Below are 26,230 nucleotides of genomic sequence, written 5' to 3'. Positions count from 1 at the left end.
ATTTCTTTGCCCTGTGGGTTCGCTTCGCTACTGTGTTTGTTTTATTCTCTGAAGAAGCCTAGTCGTAGTCGTACGTACAGGCGAAACGTCAGAAAATACAATCTTTTTTTAAACAAAAGGTGTATATTTGTTGTTCTCCACCAGAAGAGCGTCAGATTCTTAATTCATATTCCGGATACTGGTAACCATTAGTGAAAAATGTTTACACCTACAGGGGAAGCATGTTTGTCAGTTTTGCAGCTTCCCGCTTTTCGTTTGTGGCCTTTTTTTCGTTGTTCAAACCAAACACGTGATATCGTCCATTTTTTTACCAGCCAAACACCAATAACACGCGATTACTGCGAACAAACCTTCATCAGCGCCAATCCGAAACAGCATCTCGAGCTTTATTCAACCTACTCTCAACCAAATGTCCTGCTTGAAACGCATTGTGTGGTTCTCCGACGGGTCCAAAAAAACACAAACAAAATTCTGCTCCACAAAGCACCGCACGCTATTACTTGAACACAGCAGCTCGAAAAGTTGCGTGAAATGCTCCCAGTCGTATCGAAAACAACAAACACCCGCCTATAGTGCCCACGCCCAGACTAGACAAAAAGAACAATTAGCAATTTTCCCTTTCATGGTATCATTATACATCAATGTATCGACACTAAACAAAGCACCCAACCCAAAATATCACGGATGTCAGCACACGATGCTCGATGTAACAAACACATCTTTCTTGTAATATAGTTGTAATTTAGTGTGTGCTCTAACTTTGATATCGACCTAACGTTTAGCTCCAAAAAAGCGCGCTCTTCTTTGAACGTCTATCACTCGGCTTAGGCAACTAAATTTGGATCGCCCAAGCGATCTTTATGACCGAGCGCCAGTCAAGTTTCCCATCACCACTGAGGGAGAGATAAAATACAACCAGCCAACATCGACATAACCTTATCACGCAAACAGAAGCGCCTCGGATGCCCTGTAAGCTCACTGGGCTTTGGCCGTGCTTTGACCATTTATCACTGGTTTAGAACTCTCATTGAGCAAAACATTTCAATATGATTTATGAAATAGTGCTGCAGATTCTGTGCACTGCACTATACTGGCGTCATTTGAGCTGTAGGTTATGCTGGTACAGTTGTTATTTGTTTTGCTCAATACATTGTTGGTTTGAATCCTTCCAGTAGGGGCCAAGAAGGTCATTTGCACGACATCTGCAACTCCGTGATGTGTAAGTCGATTTTGTGGGCACTTGTTTCTGCAAGTATTTGCTCCACAGGGATCCTGGGCTAAGAGACGGTAACTATAACTTGTTGTCTATATAAAATAATAAAAGTAAAATAAAAGTATACACACAAACCTCGCATTTTTCAGCTGTTCAGGAATTGGTCAAGGTTGATCCTACTTGACCTTCTGTGATATTTTTCACTTGCTTGCACGGTTAACAAATTTTCCGTCCAACCTATTTGTTGTCAAAACAAAGACACTTTGATTTGTGGTTGTCAGGATGTTGAATTGAGAGAGGAATCATGTTACCTGATGGAAGGTGAATTGCATTTTTTTCATAGGACAACAAATTATGCTTTGATATTGTAACATAGGCTATGTATCATATCATAATGTGTTTGACTTAGTTCAAAAAATGTAAATTTAGGTTTACAAGGACAATTGTATTTACGGCATGTGCTGTGATAGCAAATTGAGTTGAAAAATTTACCGGTGGCATTTATGACAGAAGGACAGATTCATAAACGGAAAATCGGAATATCATGTACACCAATCACAGCAATTTAATTGAAAAGTGGAGATATCTTGCTAAAGTTTGTACAACATGTTCACATTGCAGCGTTCAAATGAGTTTGTTCAGCTGCTATGCGTGTTCTTTACTTCTTGAGTAGACTTCTATAAGAATTGAACAACACGTTGCAATATCAATTGACGTAAAATAAATTATCCCAGCGCTTTTATAGTGACTGAAAAGTTATAATAAATATTTGAAATACGTGACAGAATTGCAGCGAGCAATTTACCAAAATGAGCGCGACAACGAGAAATAGCAGACTGATTCAGTGAGTAACTGCAGTGCTTTTAGTAAGTTAGTTGAGTGTCAGAGTGAAGTGCGAACGAGTAACACGTTTATAATAAGTTGTGATCAAAACGTCTGTCGTTGTATCGAATGCCACGAGACCGTTGGAGTTCTGCAGGAAGGCCTAATTTCCTCCGCATTCTTCACTCCACACTCGTCTGCGTTCCACGGAATTAAGTCGTGTAATATATATATATCCACTGCAAAGCAAATTAAAGTTTTCTATTTAAGGAGTAATGTAATAACATGGGGTGAAACTTTTCAAATATACATTTTAAATTGTTGGTACTGGCTAATTGTTTCAATTTAGTTATGAAATAACAAATTTTGGGTAATTTTCATCAATTTGCGTCATTATCAGAAATTTGCAAAACAAATTAATTAGAAAAACAAAGTTAGAGACGAGGAGCCGGTTAAATTCATGTTTGGTTGTGTACAACTTACTCTTAGGTGTAGGAATATGACATTAAGTTTATATAAATCCAAATCTTGTGTAGCAATTCGTGGATTTAGTGAAAACCTTTGTGAAAATAAATAGTAAAGAAGATACTTAGCTTCTGGTCACCAGGTCTTCAGGCCGATGAATTTTAATGTTTGATCTAGAACATATACATCTTTTCTATGGATGAATATTTAATATTAACAGACGTAACATAGGATATAATGTAAGTTTCGTGGATGGCAGGGTGACACCTCTGATGTTAAACTTTGTTTCAACCAGCATAAAGCAGATTTCTGAGTCTTGAGACTGGAAAGTGGAATTTTAACAAAACTCGTTGTCACGCTCAATAACTGTGCGAGTTATTATGCAGCTATTCTCCATATCAAACCAACATAACTCGGTAAAGTGCATCGGGGCCACCACTTTGAACACACAACTGTTTTGAGTCGTTTTTTTGCGAGTCGGCAATTAAAATAAAATTTGTTACGTTTCCAGCGGACATTTTCTACAAAGTTTTTTCATGTTATACGGTTCGAAGGTTAATACCCATGTTACTTTGGATTGGCTTCATTTTTGCACGGAATATTGATGGTCTAAACTGACAAAAATATTTCATTTAGATTTCTGACGTTCCGCCTTTTATATGTGCATACAAGATCCCTCTGTTGCGATTTGTCCTGCATACCCAGATGTGGTAAGATGCATATTTGACGTGAAGGATCTTTGCAAACATTACTTTGTTCTCAGGGATGATTTGACAACTAGGGTTGATTGTGGTAAGCGATTTGAAAAATTCCGCTGTTAAACATTTGCTTTGTTATAAGAATATTAGTTTACTTATTATTTGAGAAACTTTGTGTCGAAAATCATTTGAAGTTGTTCAGCAATAGTGGTTACGGCGTTGGGTGTGCAGTGATTGGTCGTGTCACCCTACCCATAAAACAAGTAAAAAACCTGATCGAATTCGAGTCGAAGGTGAAATGGTTTTAAATCGGAGACATGACTAAACAAAACAAAATCACATAACAACTTTCATCTAATCATGAAAATAAACACTTGGCAAAAAGTATATTTTTTACGACAGAATTTTACGAAATGCCTGAATAGTAAAGCAATTACAAGTTTCTCCACTTTCTTACAGAATGTCATCCAAGTCGAGTCTTTTACCCAATTGGCCACCGATGTGGGAAGACTTGCGCTGACCCTAATCTTTATTGTTCGTTTTCCCTGCCTGGTTGTGGATGTCGTGAAGATCAACACTCAACTGGACTTGAATCCGTGGATGAATGTGGTTAGCTTACGTTTTTTTCCATTTTATTAGGACGAAACTTATATACAACTGTTAGGGAATGTACTAGTGCTCTTTAAATGTACTTGTGCTCTTTAAATGTATTTGTGCTCTTTAACCTAGAATTATGTCGCGGTAAGGTCATACATATACTGTGGGCCAACTCCTAACGGTGCCGGAATACTGTGACCTCATCCTGAATAAAAGCAAAGCTAGTTGTTGTTTTGTCACGTATATGTTCCAGAATGCCAACCAAACCCAATGCTATTTCCAATTTTATTTTATTAAGGCCAAACGCGTTCTCCATAGAACTGTTTGGGAATGTATTTGTGCCCTTACAACCAAAGTTGGTTGAAACTCGCATTTGTCGCAGAACGATGTCCACCAGGTGTCTCACATACGTCCTAATTGATCGTGATTGGTGTATGGTCAAGCGGTTTTTGTTTGGAATCTTGCTTGGTGACATGACAGATAATTTATCAAATCAAAAAAATGTTATAAATGTTCAACAGAAGTTCCATATTTATTGCTGAATATTGTTAACTAAATTTACGATATTTACTGGTTTGTAGATCGGAATGAGGCCTCGCAATCAACTGAAGTCATTGCACAAGCAACCGCCACGGTTGCACAAGGTAAATAAAAACGTGTACTTTTTTTTCTCGTTGTGTGTAGTTATTAAACAGGTTCGTTTAGAAAAGAAACGAACAGTATTCGGCCAAATTCGCAAGATATATATAAAGCAACCCACTCTGTTGTCACAACAAAGGGTAATATATTATATTGTGTTGCAAACATATCAACCCAAATTAAATTTCCGTAAAATGTTTGCAGCAAAGCATGAAATATTTTTTGACGAAGTTACGCTGTTCATCAAAAACTTGGACTGGCGTAATTTCGGACCAGGTAATAGTAACATGACGATATGTATTATTTTAATTCATAAATATCTTTTCAATAACATGACGTTTATATTTCAAAACAAAAAATCTTTGCAATGCGATTTTAAATTTACATTGGCAAAAGTTTCAATTTAGAGCTATTGATCGATCTACAAGAATGTTCAGAAGATTTTGGCATACACCTATGCCCCCAACTGCGTGTTATGCATTGGCAAATTTTCTTCCAATACTCAAGGGAAGTAGCTGTAAACTGTGGCCAATAGGATGCGGCCTTAACTGTGAATCGTTGACGTTGATTTGCAACGGAATTAAGAAAATGAATATAACGGTACGATGACGTTACTTGTATGTTTGGAGGACTTAGTGCTTTCAAATCGCGGAGTTTTTGTTTGCAGTTGGAAGTTTTCGATATCAGTTACAACAAACTGGGATTGGAGGAAGTGAAAATTGTTTGTGGTACTTTGCAAAACATAGGCATGTTGTTTCTGTGGGGCTGCGGATTGGATTCCGTGTCAACTCAAACATTACAACAAGCACTTTGTAATCACCACACTCCTATAAATGCAACCTTTGTAAGTTGGCTATGTTTTAACTCAAGAATAAAATAAACTGTTTCTGGCAGGTATGCAAAATTTAAAACAGAACTGATCTCATTGCAATAATTAACGTAGTTTAGTTCTCCAATGTTTCGTCTGCCATACAGTAAGACATTTAACACCGTAATTCAATCGTAAACCACACAAGCTGTAAAAGCACAAAAATGATAAAGGACACGCTAACACCGCTTGTGAAAATTTATGCCAGTAGATCACTTCTACTAAAATTGTTGTATTTTTGCATGAAAATTAAACATTTTATACCATATTTGTTTCTTTCCAATATCAAAAATTTTTTTTGCTTTTTAGCCGTTTGTTTTAAATTGCGAAGACCAGAGATTGCCAAATGAATCATGAGTATTACATATATACTCAAGAATAAGTTTACACTTTAGACTTTGTTTTATGCCATGTTCTGGTGTCCTGGTGCAGTTTTGTGGGGAATTTGCCAATAAACCACTCAATTAATTTGTTTGTTATTTAAACTTTTGCTTTAGGCGACAGACTTTGCATTTGTTTAACCTGTTATTGTTTTCTGAAACCCATGTTCCACACGTGTGTGTTTTCGCATACAAGTTTGTAACGGATTGATGTAGCACACTAACATTTATTATATTCATAGTAATTTGGCCCATGGTTAACATTCATGTGATCTGGCCGTTCCATGACGTATTTCAACGATTTGACCAAATTTGGCCCCTGGCTTGAAAAGTAATACCAAGACCAAACGTCAAAACACCTAATTTTGCTTTCCCTGATTGTGTTTTTATCGATATTTCATTGAATTCCGAAATATCGTTGCCTTTTGTTGTGTTTTATTTAACTCGGACATAAATCGCTATAACCGGTTATAAAAGCAAAAATGTTGTCGAAACGCATATGGCCGGTTATAACGGTTGCAACCTTTAAAATACAAACAGCTGCTTGACACTTTTTGCAGTATATTAAAACATCTTCCGTAGTCGCCAAACTTATTTCAAGCTGCAGAGTTTATTTAGTTTCTTTGTAAACAGAATTGATAAGAATAGAATGACCAGCTAGCACCGGATTGCAAACACAGACATGCCAGAGTAGAGGAAAGAATTTACGCTGTAACATTGACTAACATTCAAGAGTTCGCATGAAGAAACATTTGCTCAACACAAACATGCATTAAACATACTGCACAACTCAGTTGCCTTTGTGGTGATGACGTTGCAATTGATCATATTGCACTAATTTAACTTGGTAATTAGAAATACCATGCAGACACATTGAATAAAGTAATAACACGGATGCTGCAGGTAATGAACGGCCAATGTTTACGTTAGTGTATTCCAATTTTGTTGTCCATGGAACTCTGCAAGGTTATTTGCCTTGGCTGGGAATTCTTCAAACATTATTGTCACATGAGAAATCATGGTAACACTCTCGGAAAATTATGTGGTCGTGATTTTTTTTCTTCTTTAAACTCATGCTCCTGTTGCCCAAAGGAAACCCAAAGGAAAAAACACATTTACCAGCATTTTCCTAAACCAGATAATAACTTTCCATTTACTCAAACCCCTCTTAAGGAAAAGCCGTTTTACGTCAACCGAAACTTAAGGAGTCAACGGAGTCAAACTTCTTGGTTCAGACAAACCTACGATATTCATGTTAGGGCAGTGATATTTAAATTAATTAATTTATCATGGATTTGTTGAATAGATATTCAATGCTATGCAATCAATCAAAAACTGTCCTATGAATACTATATAGACACTGCGGCTCTAATAAGCCTACCCGCGTCAAACACATTTCGGTAAAAAAATTGCGTTTGCAAGTTTTTAAAGTTTTAAGCAAATCATATTTATAACCGAAGTAGAAACTATTCATAGTAGAACAAACGTTTCGAACAGCTACTGTGTTTATCATCAGTGCTGTAATGTAAAATATTTATACTACTGTCAAATAACAACAACATACAACAGATCATAATTAACATCGCAACTTTTTCACTTGTACCATAACTTACGTGCTGTCATTATCCCGTTCATCTTCCGGACTTTCCATTATAATTAGCAACACCGAAAAGACCTTTACTGCATGACAACAAATCTTCCAGTGCGATAACAATAGCTGTATGGCTTCCTGAACCAGGAACAGCTGTATGGCTTCCTGAACCAGGAAGTTTTCGCATGGTTGAAACTTAAAGTTTCGATTCACGTCAATAAGCTCTCGAAGGTAGCTGAGACTTTTGTTTCAATCGCACTGGAAGATTTATTGGCTTTTGGATGCAGAGAGTGAAAATTTTGATTTGAAATCGTAAGTCTTGTGTTTATTATTGGGACGTTTTTAAAGAGAAACAAGGAAAACTCGAGCCAGCATGTTTTGTGAATAAAAAACGTTTATTCTGATCACCAGGAGTGTGTGAATAACCAATACTTTCAGCACGCATAACAAACTTTATTGAAATATACTGACTAACAGTCAACATTGTGTGATATCATACCTTCTGTTAAACAAGGTACTTAATCAAACATATCTCTGCGACTTGTGAAAAATGTCATCGAAAGTCGACGAAAACAGACAAAGTTATGTGCGTTTAAAGATTTGTCGACCATCAGCGTCTCGTTTGCAAAGGTCATGATAACTTTCTGGAACACAAATCATGTGACCTTTATCTGGTAAATTGATGAAGCCCTTGTTTGGATGCGCGGGGTTTCCTTATGGTGCCGGGCACAATTTGATTAAGGACCGACACTCATTGTATCGCAAGTAACATATCAGGAAATCCTATTTAGGATATATCATATCTGTTACCTAAGTGACTTTATAACAATTAACTGCTAGCAAAAATTATATCCAGGTACAAGAAATGATGACATAAATCTCAATGATGAACAAACGGCTTGCATTGCAAATTAATTTTGGCTTTCTTGTGATGTTCAATACAGGTAGGACTTACTTTTCGACATCATCAAAAGTAAATACGAAAAAATAACTATAGGGGAATATGATGCGGTTTTCAAGTCCCTGTAGCAAATTTATTCAAGCAATAAAAAAGTAACCTCACACATCACTTATTTGACATCGATAAAAATTATTTGCGATAAAAATTAAATAATATCAAACCTAAATACTTACCAATATTGTCGAAGTATTTTGGAGTTCTCCATGTCATGAAATCAGCCGCACAGCAAGTGTCAGTGTGGAGAAAGTCCTTACATCTCCTGGTTGGCCTGGAAATTACAAAAACAATGAAAACTGCCAATGGTTTATTATTGCCCCGCCAAATCACGTGATCAAATTGGTGGTGAATTCGTTTCAAACTGAATCAGGTTATGACAATCTCAAAGTAAGTTTCAACACTTTTATGTTGAGTCATTCTGATTTAATGAAAAGTATCTTAGGGCTAAATAAGTCCGGGGCCACAAACATGGTTTGCGCCGGCGAAATCTTTCTTTGTTTTAACGTAAGCTTTCGCACGAGCGAAAATCTGTGTCAATAAAACAAACAAGCAAAGATTCTAACAGAGCAAAATGTGTGTGTTTTGGATCCGGCCAAAGAGTAAACCAAAAATGTGTCGATCTAAGCAAACGCAGTGCCCTAATATTGCTCTTGCCCTGTTATAAAAACTTGCTACTGCATTAGACTTTTGATATTACTATTACAGATATACGACCAAGGCGGAAATACATTGTTACGTTCTTTGAGTGGATCTGTGTCGTCAGGTTCCACTGTCGCTGCGAATTTAAATGCGGTTCGATTAACATTTACTTCGGATGGAAGTGTAACTTCTTCTGGATTTTCAATCAACTACATAGCTGGTAGTTGCAGTTTTGATTTTTCGTATGTTTTTGAAGTTACATTCCTTGGTGTTTTAGACATGCATTGTTGCGTTTATTTTTGATAAGATTCGCGGCACACCTGAGCCCGTTTCATCGCACACAGTAACGGAAACCCTGATTTAGAGACATTAATATGTCATTGTAAAAATATATGAATTGTAAAGAGGAAATTTTGTATTCAATTATATTCGACACTTCACAAGAAAACCTATCATATTTTTGCCTTGAAGTTGCAATTATACGTGTTGAATCAAAACTTCAAATATTTGTGAATTGCGTTATTGTAGTCCGGAATCATCGTTGTGGCGAAACCAACCGCACAGCAAGCCTCAGAGGGACGGAAGTTCTCACATCTCCTGGTTGGCCTGGAACTTACAACAACTATGAAATCTGCCAATGGTTTATCAATGCCTCGCCAAATCACGTGATTAAGTTCGTGGTGAATTCGTTTCAAACTGAATCAGGTTCCGATAAATTCCGGGTAAGTTTGTGCACTCTTACACACCTAGATTGGCACTTGCTGATTAGTTTATAACACATTATGGAAATTCCGAACGAAAAGTAGTCATACATAGAGTCATGGCGAGATAAGGTCATCAATATAAACAAAGTTTGTATCAGATTTGAAGCAACTTGTAATTTCCCAGCATTATTCTCATGAAGTCGAGTTGAATAGCTGACGAAATTTCCATCAATAAAAATTAACGTTTAATTGAGCCAGAAAACCAGAAATTATTTGTAATCTCCGATGAATTATTCTGTTACCATCGCAGATTTACAACGAAAATAGAACTTTAAATTCTTTTTCTGGATTTCTATCATCTGGTTTCAATTTTACTTCTGTTGGAAGTGTGGCTCGGTTGACTTTCACTTCTGGCAGCAGTGGAGCATATCAGGGGTTTTCAATCAATTACGCAGCAGGTATAAGAAACAGTTTTGACACATTGGTATGTTTTGTGACAACATTTTCTGCAACAACACAATATAAAAATACAGTGTATGTTTGTTGACTCTTTGTTACGTCACTAGTTATCTGGACACCTCGTTGTGGCGAAGCCAATCGCACAGCAAACGTCAGCGTGACGGAAGTTCTCTTATCTCCTGGTTGGCCTGGAATTTACAACAACTATGAAAACTGCCAATGGTTTATCAATGCCCCGCCAAATCACGTAATCAAGTTCGTGGTGAATTCGTTTCAAACTGAATCAAGTTCCGATCAATTGCGGGTAAGTTTGTGCGCTCTTACACCTAGATTGGCACTTGCTGATTAGTTTATAACACATTATGGAAATTCCAAACGAAAATTTTAAAGTTTGTTTCAGATTTTAAGAAATTTGTTGTTTCCCAACATTACCCCGATAAAACCTCGTTGAATAGCTGACGAAATTTCCATCAATAAAAATTATCGTTTCATTGTGCCAGAAAACCTGAAATTATTTGTAATTTCCGATGAATTATTCTGTTACCATCGCAGATTTACAACGAAAATAGAACTTTAAATTCTTTTTCTGGATTTCTGTCATCTGGTTTCAATTTTACTTCTATTGGAAGTGTGGCTCGGTTGACTTTCACTTCTGGCAGCAGTGGAGCACATCAGGGGTTTTCAATCAATTACGCAGCAGGTATAAGAAACAGTTTTAACACATTGGTATGTTTTGTGACAACATGTTCTGCAACAAAAAAAATACAGTGTATGTTTGTTGACTCTTTGTTACGTCACTAGTTATCTGGACACCTCGTTGTGGCGAAACCAATCGCACAGCAAACGTCAGCGTGACGGAAGTTCTCACATCTCCCGGTTGGCCAGGAACTTACTACAACTATGAAAACTGCCAATGGTTTATCAATGCCCCACCAAATCATGTGATCAAATTCATCGTAAACTCGTTTCAAACTGAATCAGGTTCCGATAAATTGCGGGTAAGTTTGTGCGCTCTTACACACCTAGATTAGCACTTGCTGATTAGTTTATAACAAATTAAATCAGTGTTTCCAAACCGGTGGTACGGGTTCCAATACTGGTACGCGACGGCATTCCAGGTGGTACGCGAGCACATTTTCGTAATTAAGGGATATAGCTCGAATTTAAAAATTCGTAATTGACCTCAAAATGTTGGTTACTTCATCCACTAGGTTACTTTGTAACACTCAACTAGTTGGTACGCGTTCAAATTTTTTACCTCGAAGTTGTGTGCAACCACCAAATGGTTGGGAATCACTGCCCTAAAGGAATATCGAACGATAATGAGTTATACGAAGAATTATTCCACGATAAGCTCATAAATATAAACAAAGTTTAAAAGCTTACTTTAGATTTTGAACAATTTGTTATATCCGATGAATTATTCTGTTACTATCGCAGATTTACAACGAAAATAGATTTTTGAATTCTTTTTCTGGATTTCTGTCATCTGGTTTCAATTTCACTTCTATTGGAAGTGTGGCTCGGTTGACTTTCACTTCTGGCAGCAGTGGAGCACATCAGGGGTTTTCAGTCAATTACGCAGCAGGTATAAGAAACAGTTTTAACACATTGGTATGTTTTGTGACAACATGTTCTGCAACAAAAAAAAAATACAGTGTATGTTTGTTGACTCTTTGTTACGTCACTAGTTATCTGGACACCTCGTTGTGGCAAAACCAATCGCACAGCAAACGTCAGCGTGACGGAAGTTCTCACATCTCCCGGTTGGCCTGGAACTTACTACAACTATGAAAACTGCCAATGGTTCATCAATGCTCCACCAAATCACGTGATCAAATTCATCGTAAACTCGTTTCAAACTGAATTATGTTGTGATAAATTGCGGGTAAGTTTGGTCATTTTGATTTGAAGAAAAATATATTGAGGCTGAATAAGGCAGGAATCACAGACACGGTTTGCGCCGGCGAAATCTTTCTTTGTTTGAAAAGCTGGCGCACAAGTGTACATCTGCCACAATATAGCAAACAAACAAATATTCCAACAAAGCAAAATGTGTGTGTTTTGCATCCGGCCAAAGAGAAAATCAAAAATGTATCGCTCTAAGCAAACGCAGTGATCAAAAATAGCTCTCGACCTGTTTTGAAAACTTGCTACTGCTTTAAACTTTTGATATTACTATTACAGATATACGACCAAGGCGGAAGTACATTGTTACGTTCCTCAAGTGGATCTATGTCGTCAGGTTCCACTGTCGCTACAAATTTAAATGCGATTCGATTAACATTTACTTCGGATGGAAGTGTATTTTCTTCAGGATTTTCAATCAACTACATAGCTGGTAGTTGCAGTTTTGCTTTTTCGTATGTTTTTGAAGTTACATTCCTTGGTGTTTTAGACATGCATTGATGCGTTTATTTTTGATCAGATTCGCGGCACACCTGAGCCCGTTTCATCGCACACAGTTAAAGAAACCCTGATTTAGAGACATTAATATGTCATTGCAAAAATATATGAATTGTTAAAGAGGATATTTTGCATTTAATTATATTCGAAACTTCACAAGAAAACCTATCATATTTTTTCCTTGAAGTTGCAATTATACGTGTTGAATCAAAACTTCAAATATTTGTGAATTGCGTTATTCTAGTCCGGAATCATCGTTGTGGCGAAACCAATCGCACAGCAAACCTCAGAGGGACGGAAGTTCTCACATCTCCTGGTTGGCCTGGAACTTACAACAACTATGAAATCTGTCAATGGTTTATCAATGCCCCGCCAAATCACGTGATTAAGTTCGTGGTGAATTCGTTTCAAACTGAATCAGGTTCCGCTAAATTACGGGTAAGTTTGTGCGCTTTTACACACCTAGATTAGCATTTGCTGATTTGTTTATAACACATTAAAGCAGTGTTTCCAAACCGGTGGTACGCGTACCACTAGTGGTACGCGACGGCATTCCAGGTGGTACGCGACGGCATTCCAGGTGGTACGCGAGCAAATTTCCGTAATTAAGGGATAGCCTAAAGCTCGAATTTAAAAAAATCCTAAGTGATCTCAAAATGTTGGTTACTTCATCCACTAGGTTACTTTGTAACACTCAACTAGGTGGTACGCGTTGAAATTGTTTTACCTCGAAGTGATATGCAACCACCAAATGGTTGGGAATCACTGCTCTAAAGGAATGTCGAACGATAATGAGTTATACGTAGAATTATTCCACGATAAGGTCATAAATATAAACAAAGTTTAAAAGCTTACTTTAGATTTTGAACATTTTGATATTTCCGATGAATTATTCTGTTACTATCGCAGATTTACAACGAAAACAGAACTTTAAATTCTTATTCTGGATTTCTATCATCTGGTTTCAATTTTACTTCTGTTGGGAGTGTGATTCGGTTGATTTTCACTTCTGGCAGCAATGGAGCACATCAGGGGTTTACAATCAATTACGCAGCAGGTATAAGAAACAGTTTTAAAACATTGGTATGTTTTGTGACAACATTTTCTGCAACAACAAAATATAAAAATACAACCCATGTTTGTTGACTCTTTGTTACGTCACTAGTTATCTGGACACCTCGTTGTGGCGAAACCAATCGCACAGCAAACCTCAGCGTGACGGAAGTTCTCTTATCTCCTGGTTGGCCTGGAATTTACAACAACTATGAAAACTGCCAATGGTTTATCAATGCCCCGCCAAATCACGTGATCAAATTCATCGTAAACGCGTTTCAAACTTACTCACGTTCCGATAAATTGCGGGTAAGTTTGGTCATTTTAATTTGATGAAAAATATATAGGGGCTGAATAAGGCAGGGATAACAGACACGGTTTGCGCCGGCGAAATTTTTTTTTGTTTTATCGCAAGCTGTCGCACGAGCGCACATCTGCGACAATATTACAAACAAACAAATATTCCAACAGCGCAAAGTTTGTGTGTTTTGGATCCGGCCAAAGAGAAAATCAAAAATGTGTCGATCTAACCAAACGCAGTGATCTAAAATTCCTCTTGCCCTGTGAGAAAAACTTGATACTGCTTTAGACTTTTGATATTACTATTACAGATATACGACCAAGGCGGAAGTACATTGTTCCGTTCTTTGAGTGGATCTGTGTCATCAGGTTCCACTGTCGCTACGAATTTAAATGCGGTTCGATTAACATTTACTTCGGATGGAAGTGGAACTTCTTCTGGATTTTCAATCAACTACATAGCTGGTAGTTGCAGTTTTGCTTTTTCGTGTGTTTTTGAAGTTACATTCCTTGGTGTTTAGACATGCATTGTTTAGATTATTGTTTGATCAGGTTCGCGGCACACCTGACCCTGTTTCGCCGCACACAGTTAAAGAAACACTGATTTAGAGACATTAATACGTCGTATAAAAACTTTCACAGCTTTTTAACTATTATATTTTTCCCTTGAAGTTGAAATTATACGTTTTGAATCAAAACTTTCAATATTTGTGAATTGCGTTATTCTAGTCCGGAATCCTCGTTGTGGCGAAACCAACCGCACAGCAAGTGTCAGTGTGGAGAAAGTCCTTACATCTCCTGGTTGGCCTGGAAATTACAACAACTATGAAAACTGCCAATGGTTTATTATTGCCCCGCCAAATCACGTGATCAAATCCGAGGTGAATTCGTTTCAAACTGAATCAGGTTATGACTATCTCAAAGTAAGTTTCAACACTTTTTTGTTGAGTCATTCTGATTTAATGAAAAGTATCTTGGGGCTAAATAAGTCCGGGGCCACACATATGGTTTGCGCCGGCGAAATCTTTCTTTGTTTTAACGTAAGCTGTCGCACGAGCGAAAATCTGCGACAATATAACAAACAAACAAAGATTCCAACAGAGCAAAGTGTGTGTGTTTTGGATCCGGCCAAAGAGAAAACCAAAAATGTGTCGATCTAAGCAAACGCAGTGCCCTAAAATTGCTCCTTACTTGTTTAAAAAACTTGCTACTGCTTTAAACTTTTGATATTACTATTGCAGATAAACGACCAAGGCGGAAGTACATTGTTCCGTTCCTTGAGTGGATCTGTGTCGTCAGGTTCCACTGTCGCTTCGAATTTAAATGCGATTAGATTAACATTTACTTCGGATAGAAGTGGAACTTCTTCTGGATTTTCAATCAACTACATAGCTGGTAGTTGCAGTTTTGCTTTTTCGTATGTTTTTTAAGTTGCATTCCTTGGTGTTTTAGACATGCATTGTTGCCTTTATTTTTGATGAGATTCGCGTCACACCTGAGCCCGTTTCATCGCACACAATGTTAAAGAAACACTGATTTAGAGACATTAATATGTCATTGTAAAAAATACGAATTTTTAAAGAGGAAATTATGTATTTAATTATATTCGACACTTTACAAGTAAACCTATCATATTTTTGCCTTGAAGTTGTAATTATACGTGTTGAATCAAAACTTAAAATATATGTGAATTGCGATATTCTAGTCAGGAATCCTCGTTGTGGCGAAAACAACCGCACAGCAAACGTCAGAGGGACGGAAGTTCTCACATCCCCTGGTTGGCCTAGAACTTACAACAACTATGAAAACTGCCAATGGTTTATCAATGCCCCGCCAAATCACGTGATCAAGTTCGTGGTGAATTTGTTTCAAACTGAATCAGGTTCCGATAAATTACGGGTAAGTTTGTGCGCTCTTACACACCTAGATTACCATTTCTTGATTTGTCGAAATCTTTCATTGTTTCAAAAGCTTGCGCACAAGTGTACATCTGCCACAATATAACAAACAAATATTCCAACAGAGCAAAGTGTGTGTGTTTTGGATATGGCTAAAGACAAAACCAAAAATGTGTCGTTCTAAGCAAACGCAGTGCCCTGAAATTGCTCCTGCCTTGTTTCAAAAATTTGCTACTGCTTTAAACTTTTGATATTACTATTACAGATATACGACCAAGGCGGAAGTACATTGTTGCGTTCTTTGAGTGGATCTGTGTCGTCAGGTTCCACTGTCGCTTCGAATTTAAATGCGGTTCGATTAACATTTACTTCGGATGGAAGTGGAACTTCTTCTGGATTTTCTATCAACTACATAGCTGGTAGATGCAGTTTTGCTTTTTCGTATGTTTTTGAGTTACATTCCTTGGTGTTTAGAGATGCATTGTTTAGATTATTTTGATGAGGTTCGCGGCACACCTGACCCTGTTTCGTCGCACACAGTTAAAGAAACACAGATTTAGAGACATCAATACGTCGTATAAAAACTTTCGCAGCATTTTAACTAATCATATTTTTCCCTTGAAGTTGCTATACGTGTTGAATCAAAACTTCAAATATTTCTGAATTGCGTTATTCTAGTCCGGAATCATCGTTGTGGCGAAACCAACCGCACAGCAAGCCTCAGAAGAAAGGGAGTTCTCACATCTCCTGGTTGGCCTGGAACTTACAACGACTATGAAATCTGCCAATGGTTTATCAATGCCCCACCAAATCACGTGATTATGTTCGTGGTGAATTCGTTTCAAACTGAATCAGGTTCCGAACAATTGCGGGTAAGTTTGTGCGCTCTTACACACCTAGATTGGCACTTGCTGATTAGTTTATAACACATTAAAGCAGTGTTTCCGAACCGGTGGTACGCGTACCACTAGCGGTGCCCGACGGCATTCCCGGTGTTACGCGAGCACATTTCCGTAATTAAGGGATATAGCTCGAATTTAAAAATATCCTAAGTGATCTCAAAATGTTGGTTACTTCATCCACTAGGTTACTTTGTAACATTCAACTAGGTGGTAGGCGTTGAAATTGTTTTACCTCGAAGTGGTACGCCACCACCAAAAATGGTTGGGAAACACTGCTCTAAAGGAATGTTGAACGATAATGAGTTATACGTAGAATTATTCCACGATAAGGTCATCAATATAAACAAAGTTTAAAAGCTTACTTTAGATTTTGAACAATTTGTTATATCCGATGAATTATTCTGTTACTATCGCAGATTTACAACGAAAATAGAATTTTAAATTCTTTTTCTGGATTTCTATCATCTGGTTTCAATTTTACTTCTGTTGGAAGTGTGGCTCGGTTGACTTTCACTTCTGGCAGCAGTGGAGCACATCAGGTGTTTTCAATCGATTACGCAGCAGGTATAAGAAACAGTTTTAACACATTGGTATGTTTTGTGACAACATTATCTGCAAAAGCAAAATTTAAAAATACAGTGTATGTTTGTTGACTCTTTGTTACGTCACTAGTTATCTGGACACCTCGATGTGGCGAAACCAATCGCACAGCAAACGTCAGAGGGACGGAAGTTCTCACATCTCCTGGTTGGCCTGGAACTTACAACAACTATGAAAACTGCCAATGGTTTATCAATGCCCCGCCAAATCACGTGATCACGTTCGTGGTGAATTTGTTTCAAACTGAATCAGGTTCCGATAAATTACGGTTAAGTTTGTGTGCTCTTACACCTAGATTGGCACTTGCTGTTTAGTTTATAACACAAAATGGAAATTCCAAACGAAAAGGTGTCATGCATTGAGTCATGCTGCAGCGTACCAATTGTTTCCCGGTCGGCTGCTGCTGTGCTGAAACTAAAGTATGCTTGCGTGTTCTTGCTGAATTTTAAACTCTGTGAACAGACTTATTTATTATATGAAAGACACGTTTGCAATACCAGGTGTCGTAAGTTTAATTTGGTTCAAGCGCGTTTAACAAGAGTTTATCCCATGAATAGCGAATTAACTAACAACAGAACATGCGAACGTAACAGCGCGAATGGCAAGAAATAATGGCAGACCGAGTGGGGTCGAACGATTACTACGAGGGCGTTTTATAACAAAGAGTCATAAAAAACGTGGTTGTCCAGCAGAGTATCAGCAGCTTGCTTTTAGCTATACAGGAAGGCTTAACTCCGCCTACATCCTTTCCGTTCTTTGTTCCAGTGTTGAATTTCAGAAAACATGCGGCCTGATCAGAACTAGGCCAGGGAAACATGCGTGTTGCCACAATGCCGAATAAGATCATCAACATGAACAAAGTAGTTTGAAAGTTTGCATCAGATTTGAAGCAACTTGTAATTTCCCACCATTATTCTGATGAAGTCGAGTTGAATAGCTGGCGAAATTTCCATTGATAAAAATCAACGTATAATAATTGTGCAAGAAAACAAGAAATTATTTGATATTTGCGATGAATTATTCTGTTACTATCGCAGATTTACAACAAAAATAGAACTTTAAATTCTATTTCTGGATTTCTATCATCTGGTTTCAATTTTACTTCTGTTGGAAGTGTGGCTCGGTTGACTTTCACTTCTGGCAGCAGTGGAGCACATCAGGGGTTTAAAATCAATTACGCAGCAGGTATAAGAAACAGTTTTAACACATTGTTGTGTTTTGTGTCAACATTTTCTGCAACAACAAGATTTAAACATACAGTGTATGTTTGTTGACTCTTTGTTACGTCACTAGTTATCTGGAAACCTCGATGTGGCGAAACCAATCGCACAGCAAACCTCAGAGGGACGGAAGTTCTCACATCTCCTGGTTGGCCTGGAACTTACAACAACTATGAAAATTGCCAATGGTTTATCAATGCCCCACCAAATCACGTGATCAAATTCATGGTGAATTTGTTTCAAACTGGTTCCGAAATATTGCGGGTAAGTTTAGTCATTTTGATTTGAAGAGAAATATATTGGGGCTGAATAAGGCAGGAATCACAGACACGGTTTGCACCGGCGAAATCTTTCTTTGTTTCAAAAGCTGGCGCACAAGTGTACTTCTGCCGCAATATAACAAACAAACAAAGATTCCAACAGCGCCAAATGTGTGCGTTTTGAATCCGGCCCAAGAGAAAACCAAAAATGTGTCGCTCTAAGCAAACGCAGTGCCTTAAAATGGCTCTCGCCCTGTTTTGAAAACTTGCTACTGCTTTAGACTTTTGATATTACTGTTGCAGATATACGACCAAGGCGGAAGTACATTTTTACGTTCTTTGAGTGGATCTGTGTCGTCAGGTTACACTGTCGCTACGAATTTAAATGCGGTTCGATTAACTTTTACTTCGGATGGAAGTGGAACTTCTTCTGGATTTTCAATCAACTACATAGCTGGTAGTTGCAGTTTTGCTTTTTCGTATGTTTGTTAAGTTGCATTCTTTGGTGTTTTGGAAATGCATTGTTTAGGTTATTGTTTGATGAGGTTCGCGGCACACCTGGGCCTGTTTCGTCGCTCACAGTTTAAGAAACACTGATTTATAGACATTAATATGAAGTATAAAAACCTTTGTAGCATTTTATGAAAAAGATGAATTGTTAAAAAGGAAATTTTGTATTCAATTATATTCGACACTTTACAAGAAAATCTATCATATATTTCCCTTGAAGTTGCAATTATACGTGTTGAATCAAAACTTCAAATATTTGTGAATTGCGTTATTCTAGTCAGGAATCCTCGTTGTGGCGAAACCAATCGCACAGCAAACGTCAGAGGGACGGAAGTTCTCACATCTCCTGGTTGGCCTGGAACTTACAACAACTATGAAAACTGCCAATGGTTTATCAATGCCCCACCAAATCACGTGATCAAGTTCGTGGTGAATTTGTTTCAAACTGAATCAGGTTCCGATAAATTACGGGTAAGTTTGTGTGCTCTTACACCTAGATTGGCACTTGCTGATTAGTTTATAACACATAATGGAAATTCCAAACGAAAAGGTGTCATGCATTGAGTCATGCTGCAGCGTACCAATTGTTTCCCTGTCGGCTGCTGCTGTGCTGAAACTAAAGTCTGCTTGCGTGTTCTTGCTGTATAGACTACTGAATTTTAAACTCTGTGAACAGACTTATTTATTATATGAAAGACACGTTTGCAATACCAGGTGGCTTAAGTTTAATTTGGTTCAAGCGCGTTTAACCAGAGTTTATCCCATGAATAGCGAATTAACTAACAACAGAACATGCGAACGTAACAGCGCGAATGGCAAGAAATAATGGCAGACCGAGTGGGGTCGAACGATTACCACGAGGGCGTTTTATAACAAAGAGTCAGAAAAAACGTGGTTGTCCAGCAGAGTATCAGCAGCTTGCTTTTAGCTCTACAGGAAGGCTTAACTCCGCCTACATCCATTCCGTTCTTTGTTCCAGTGTTGAATTTCAGAAAACATGCGGCCTGATCAGAACTAGGCCAGGGAAACATGCGTGTTGCCACAATGCCGTATAAGGTCATCAATATAAATAAAGTTTAAAAGTTTGCATCAGATTTGAAGCAACTTGTAATTTCCCAGCATTACCCTGATGAAGCTTCGTTGAATAGCTGGCGAAATTTCCATAAATAATTATCAACGTTTCATAATTGTGACAGAAAGCCAGATAATATTTGATATTTCCGATGAATTATTCTGTTATTCACACAGATTTACAACGAAAATGGAACTTTAAATTCTTTTTCTGGATTTCTATCATCTGGTTTCAATTTTACTTCTGTTGGAAGTGTGGCTCGGTTGACTTTCACTTCTGGCAGCAGTGGAGCATATCAGGGGTTTACAATCAATTACGCAGCAGGTACAAGAAACAGTTTTAAAACATTCTGATGTTTTGCGACAACATTTTTTGCAACAGCAAAATTTAAAAATACAGTGTATGTGTGTTGATTCTTTGTTACGTCACTAGTTATCTGGACACCACGATGTGGCGAAACCAATCGCACAGCAAGCCTCAGAGGGACGGAAGTTCTCACATCTCCTGGTTGGCCTGGAACTTACAACAACTATGAAAACTGCCAATGGTTTATCAATGCCCCGCCAAATCACGTGATCAAATTCATCGTAAACTCGTTTCGAATTAAATCAGGTTCTGATAGATTGCGGGTAAGTTTGGTCATTTTGATTTGAAGAGAAATATATTGGGGCTGAATAAGGCAGGAATCACAGACACGGTTTGCACGGGCGAAATTTTTCTTTGTTTCAGAAGCTGGCGCACAAGTGTACTTCTGCCGCAATATAACAAACAAACAAACAAATATTCCAACAGCGCTAAATGTGTGCGTTTTGGATCCGGCCAAAGAGAAAACCAAAATTGTGTCGATCTAAGCAAACGCAGTGCCCTAAAATAGCTCTCGCCCTGTTTTGAAAACTTGCTACTGCTTTAAACTTTTGATATTACTGTTGCAGATATACGACCAAGGCGGAAGTACATTGTTACGTTCTTTGAGTGGATCTGTGTCGTCAGGTTACACTGTCGCTACGAATTTAAATGCGGTTCGATTAACTTTTACTTCGGATGGAAGTGGAACTTCTTCTGGATTTTCAATCAACTACATAGCTGGTAGTTGCAATTTTGCATTTTCGTGTGTTTTTGAAGTTACATTCCTTGGTGTTTTGGAAATACATTGATTAGGTTATTGTTTGATGAGGTTCGCGGCACATCTAAGCCCGTTTCGTCGCTCACAGTTCAAGAAACACTGATTTATAGACATTACTATGTCGTACAAAAACTTTTGTAGCATTTTATGAAAAAGATGAATTGTTAAAAAGGAAATTTTGTATTTAATTATATTCGACGGTTTGAAAGAAAACTGGTCATACTTTTTCCTTGAAGTTGTAATTATACGTGTTGAATCAAAACTTCAAATATTTGTGAATTGCGTTATTCTAGTCAGGAATCCTCGTTGTGGCGAAACCAACCGCACAGCAAACATCAGAGGGCCGGAAGTTCTTACATCCCCTGGTTGGCCTGGAACTTACAACAACTATGAAAACTGCCAATGGTTTATCAATGCCTCACCAAATCACGTCATCAAGTTCGTGGTGAATTTGTTTCAAACTGAATCAAGTTCCGATAAATTGCGGGTAAGTCTGTGCGCTCTTACACCTAGATTGGCACTTGCTGAATAGTTTATAACCCATTATGGAAATTCCAAACGAAAAGGAGTCATGCATAGAGTCGTGCTGCAGCGTACCAATTGTTTCCCGGTCGGCTGCTACTGTGCTGAAACTAAAAGTCTGCTTGCGTGTTCTTGCTGTATAGACTACTGAATTTAAAACTTCTTGAACAGATTTATTTATTATATGAAAGACACATTTGCAAAACCAGGTGGCGTAAGTTTAATTTGGTTCAAGCGCGTTTAACAAGAGTTTATCCCATGAATAGCGAATTAACTAATAACAGAACATGCGAACGTAACAGCGCGAATGGCAAGAAATAATGGCACACCGAGAGAGGGCGAACGATTACTACGAGGGCGTTTTTTGACAAAGATTCAGAAAAACGTGTTTGTCCAGCAGAGTATCAGCAGCTTGCTTTTAGCTCTGCAGGAAGGCTTAACTCCGCCTGCATCCTTTCCGTTTGGTGTTCCAGTGTTGAATTTCAGAAAACATGCGGCGTGATCAGAACTAGGCCAGGGAAACATGCGTGTTGCCACAATGCCGAATAAGGTCATCAATATAAATAAAGTTTAAAAGTTTGCATCAGATATGAAGCAACTTGTAATTTCCCAGCATTACCCTGATGAAGCCTCGTTGAATAGCTGGCGAAATTTCCATAAATAATTATCAACGTTTAATAATTGAGCCAGAAAACCATAAATTATTTGATATTTCCGATGAATTATTCTGTTATTCACACAGATTTACAACGAAAATAGAACTTTAAATTCTTTTTCTGGATTTCTATCATCTGGTTTCAATTTTACTTCTGTTGGAAGTGTGGCTCGGTTGACTTTCACTTCTGGCAGCAGTGGAGCATATCAGGGGTTTACAATCAATTACGCAGCAGGTACAAGAAACAGTTTTAACACATTGTTATGTTTTGCGACAACATTTTTTGCAACAGCAAAATTTAAAAATACAGTGTATGTGTGTTGATTCTTTGTTACGTCACTAGTTATCTGGACACCTCGATGTGGCGAAACCAATCGCACAGCAAGCCTCAGAGGGACGGAAGTTCTCACATCTCCTGGTTGGCCTGGAACTTACAACAACTATGAAAACTGCCAATGGTTTATCAATGCCCCGCCAAATCACGTGATCAAATTCATCGTAAACTCGTTTCGAACTAAATCAGGTTCTGATAAATTGCGGGTAAGTTTGGTCATTTTGATTTGAAGAGAAATATATTGGGGCTGAATAAGGCAGGAATCAAAGACACGGTTTGGGCCGGCGAAATTTTTCTTTGTTTCAAAAGCTGGCGCACAAGTGTACTTCTGCCGCAATATAACAAACAAACCAAGTTTCCAACAGTGCCAAATGTGTGCGTTTTGGATCCGGCCAAAGAGAAAACCAAAATTGTGTCGATCTAAGCAAACGCAGTGCCCTAAAATAGCTCTCGCCCTGTTTTGAAAACTTGCTACTGCTTTAGACTTTTGATATTACTGTTGCAGATATACGACCAAGGCGGAAGTACATTGTTACTTTCTTTGAGAGGATCTGTGTCGTCAGGTTACACTGTCGCTACGAATCTAAATGCAGTTCGATTAACTTTTACTTCGGATGGAAGTGGAACTTCTTCTGGATTTTCAATCAACTACATAGCTGGTAGTTGCAGTTTTGCTTTTTCGTATGTTTGTTAAGTTGCATTCCTTGGTGTTTTGGAAATGCATTGTTTAGGTTATTGTTTGATGAGGTTCGCGGCACAACTGAGCCTGTTTCGTCGCTCACAGTTTAAGAAACACTGATTTATAGACATTAATATGAAGTATAAAAACTTTTGTAGCATTTTATGAAAAAGATGAATTGTTAAAAAGGAAATTTTGTATTCAATTATATTCGTCACTTTACAAGAAAATCTATCATATTTTTCCCTTGAAGTTGCAATTATACGTGTTGAATCAAAACTTCCAATATTTGTGAATTGCGTTATTCTAGTCAGGAATCCTCGCTGTGGCGAAACCAACCGCACAGCAAACGTCACAGGGACGGAAGTTCTCACATCGCCTGGTTGGCCTGGAACTTACATCAACTATGAAAACTGCCAATGGTTTATCAATGCCCCACCAAATCACGTGATCAAGTTCGTGGTGAATTTGTTTCAAACTGAATCAAGTTCCGATAAATTGGGGGTAAGTTTGTGCGCACACCTAGATTGGCACTTGCTGATTAGTTTATAACCCATTATGGAAATTCCAAACGAAAAGGAGTCATGCATAGAGTCGTGCTGCAGCGTACCAATTGTTTCCCGGTCGGCTGCTGCTGTGCTGAAACTAAAAGTCTGCTTGCGTGTTCTTGCTGTATAGACTACTGAATTTAAAACTCCGTGAACAGACTTATTTATTATATGAAAGACACATTTGCAATACCAGGTGGCGTAAGTTTAATTTGGTTCAAGCGCGTTTAACAAGAGTTTATCCCATGAATAGCGAATTAACTAATAACAGAGCATGCGAACGTAACAGCGCGAATGGCAAGAAAAAATGGCACACCGAGAGAGGGCGAACGATTACTACGAGGGCGTTTGATAACAAAGATTCAGAAAAACGTGGTTGTCCAGCAGAGTATCAGCAGCTTGCTTTTAGCTCTGCAGGAAGGCTTAACTCCGACCGCATCCTTTCCGTTTGGTGTTCCAGTGTTGAATTTCAGAAAACATGCGGCTTGATCAGAACTAGGCCAGCAGGGAAACATGCGTGTTGCCACAATGCCGAATAAGGTCATCAATATAAATAAAGTTTGAAAGTTTGCATCAGATTTGAAGCAACTTGTAATTTTCCACCATTACCCTGATGAAGCCCCGTTGAATAGCTGGCGAAATTTCCATAAATAATTATCAACGTTTAATAATTGTGCCAGAAAACCATAAATTATTTGATATTTCCGATGAATTATTCTGTTATTCACACAGATTTACAACGAAAATAGAACTTTAAATTCTTTTTCTGGATTTCTATCATCTGGTTTCAATTTTACTTCTGTTGGAAGTGTGGCTCGGTTGACTTTCACTTCTGGCAGCAGTGGAGCATATCAGGGGTTTTCAGTCAATTACGCAGCAGGTATAAGAAACAGTTTTAACACATTGGTATGTTTTGCGACAACATTTTTTGCAACAGCAAAATTTAAAAATACAGTGTATGTGTGTTGATTCTTTGTTACGTCACTAGTTATCTGGACACCTCGATGTGGCGAAACCAATCGCACAGCAAGCCTCAGAGGGACGGAAGTTCTCACATCTCCTGGTTGGCCTGGAACTTACAACAACTATGAAAACTGCCAATGGTTTATCAATGCCCCACCAAATCACGTGATCAAATTCATCGTAAACTCGTTTCGAACTAAATCAGGTTCTGATAAATTGCGGGTAAGTTTGGTCATTTTGATTTGAAGAAAAATATATTGGGGCTGAATAAGGCAAGAATCACAGACACGGTTTGGTCCGGCGAAATTTTTCTTTGTTTCAAAAGCTGGCGCACAAGTGTACTTCTGCCGCAATATATCAAACAAACAAAGATTCCAACAGTGCCAAATGTGTGCGTTTTGGATCCGGCCAAAGAGAAAACCAAAAATGTGTCGATCTAAGCAAACGCAGTGCCCTAAAATAGCTCTCGCCCTGTTTTGAAAACTTGCTACTGCTTTAGACTTTTGATATTACTGTTGCAGATATACGACCAAGGCGGAAGTACATTGTTACGTTCTTTGAGTGGATCTGTGTCGTCAGGTTACACTGTCGCTACGAATTTAAATGCGGTTCGATTAACTTTTACTTCGGATGGAAGTGAAACTTCTTCTGGATTTTCAATCAACTACATAGCTGGTAGTTGCAGTTTTGCTTTTTCGTATGTTTTTGAAGTTGCATTCCTTGTGTTTTGGAAATGCATTGTTTAGGTTATTGTTTGATGAGGTTCGCGGCACAACTGAGCCTGTTTTGTTGCTCACAGTTTAAGAAACACTGATTTATAGACATTAATATGCAGTATAAAAACTTTTGTAGCATTTTATGAAAAAGATGAATTGTTAAAAAGGAAATTTTGTATTCAATTATATTCGTCACTTTACAAGAAAATCTATCATATTTTTCCCTTGAAGTTGCAATTATACGTGTTGAATCAAAACTTGAAATATTTGTGAATTGCGTTATTCTAGTCAGGAATCCTCGTTGTGGCGAAACCAACCGCACAGCAAACGTCAGAGGGACGGAAGTTCTCACATCCCCTGGTTGGCCTGGAACTTACAACAACTACGAAAACTGCCAATGGTTTATCAATGCCCCACCAAATCACATCATCAAGTT

At 38.0% G+C, this 26,230-nt stretch overlaps 1 protein-coding gene across 1 annotated transcript in view; it reads right to left on the bottom strand.

The window, feature by feature from the left end:
• The window catches only part of LOC145909753 (tyrosine-protein kinase RYK-like), a 66,745-nt gene that overhangs the window by 31,201 nt on the left and 9,314 nt on the right, over positions 1–26,230 (bottom strand). The window lies entirely within an intron of this gene.

Source organism: Ascidia mentula, chromosome 7, assembly GCF_947561715.1.
Source record: "Ascidia mentula chromosome 7, kaAscMent1.1, whole genome shotgun sequence".
In the NCBI taxonomy this organism is placed as follows: Eukaryota; Metazoa; Chordata; class Ascidiacea; order Phlebobranchia; family Ascidiidae; genus Ascidia; species Ascidia mentula.
This window is presented reverse-complemented; position numbering and strand designations above follow the sequence as displayed.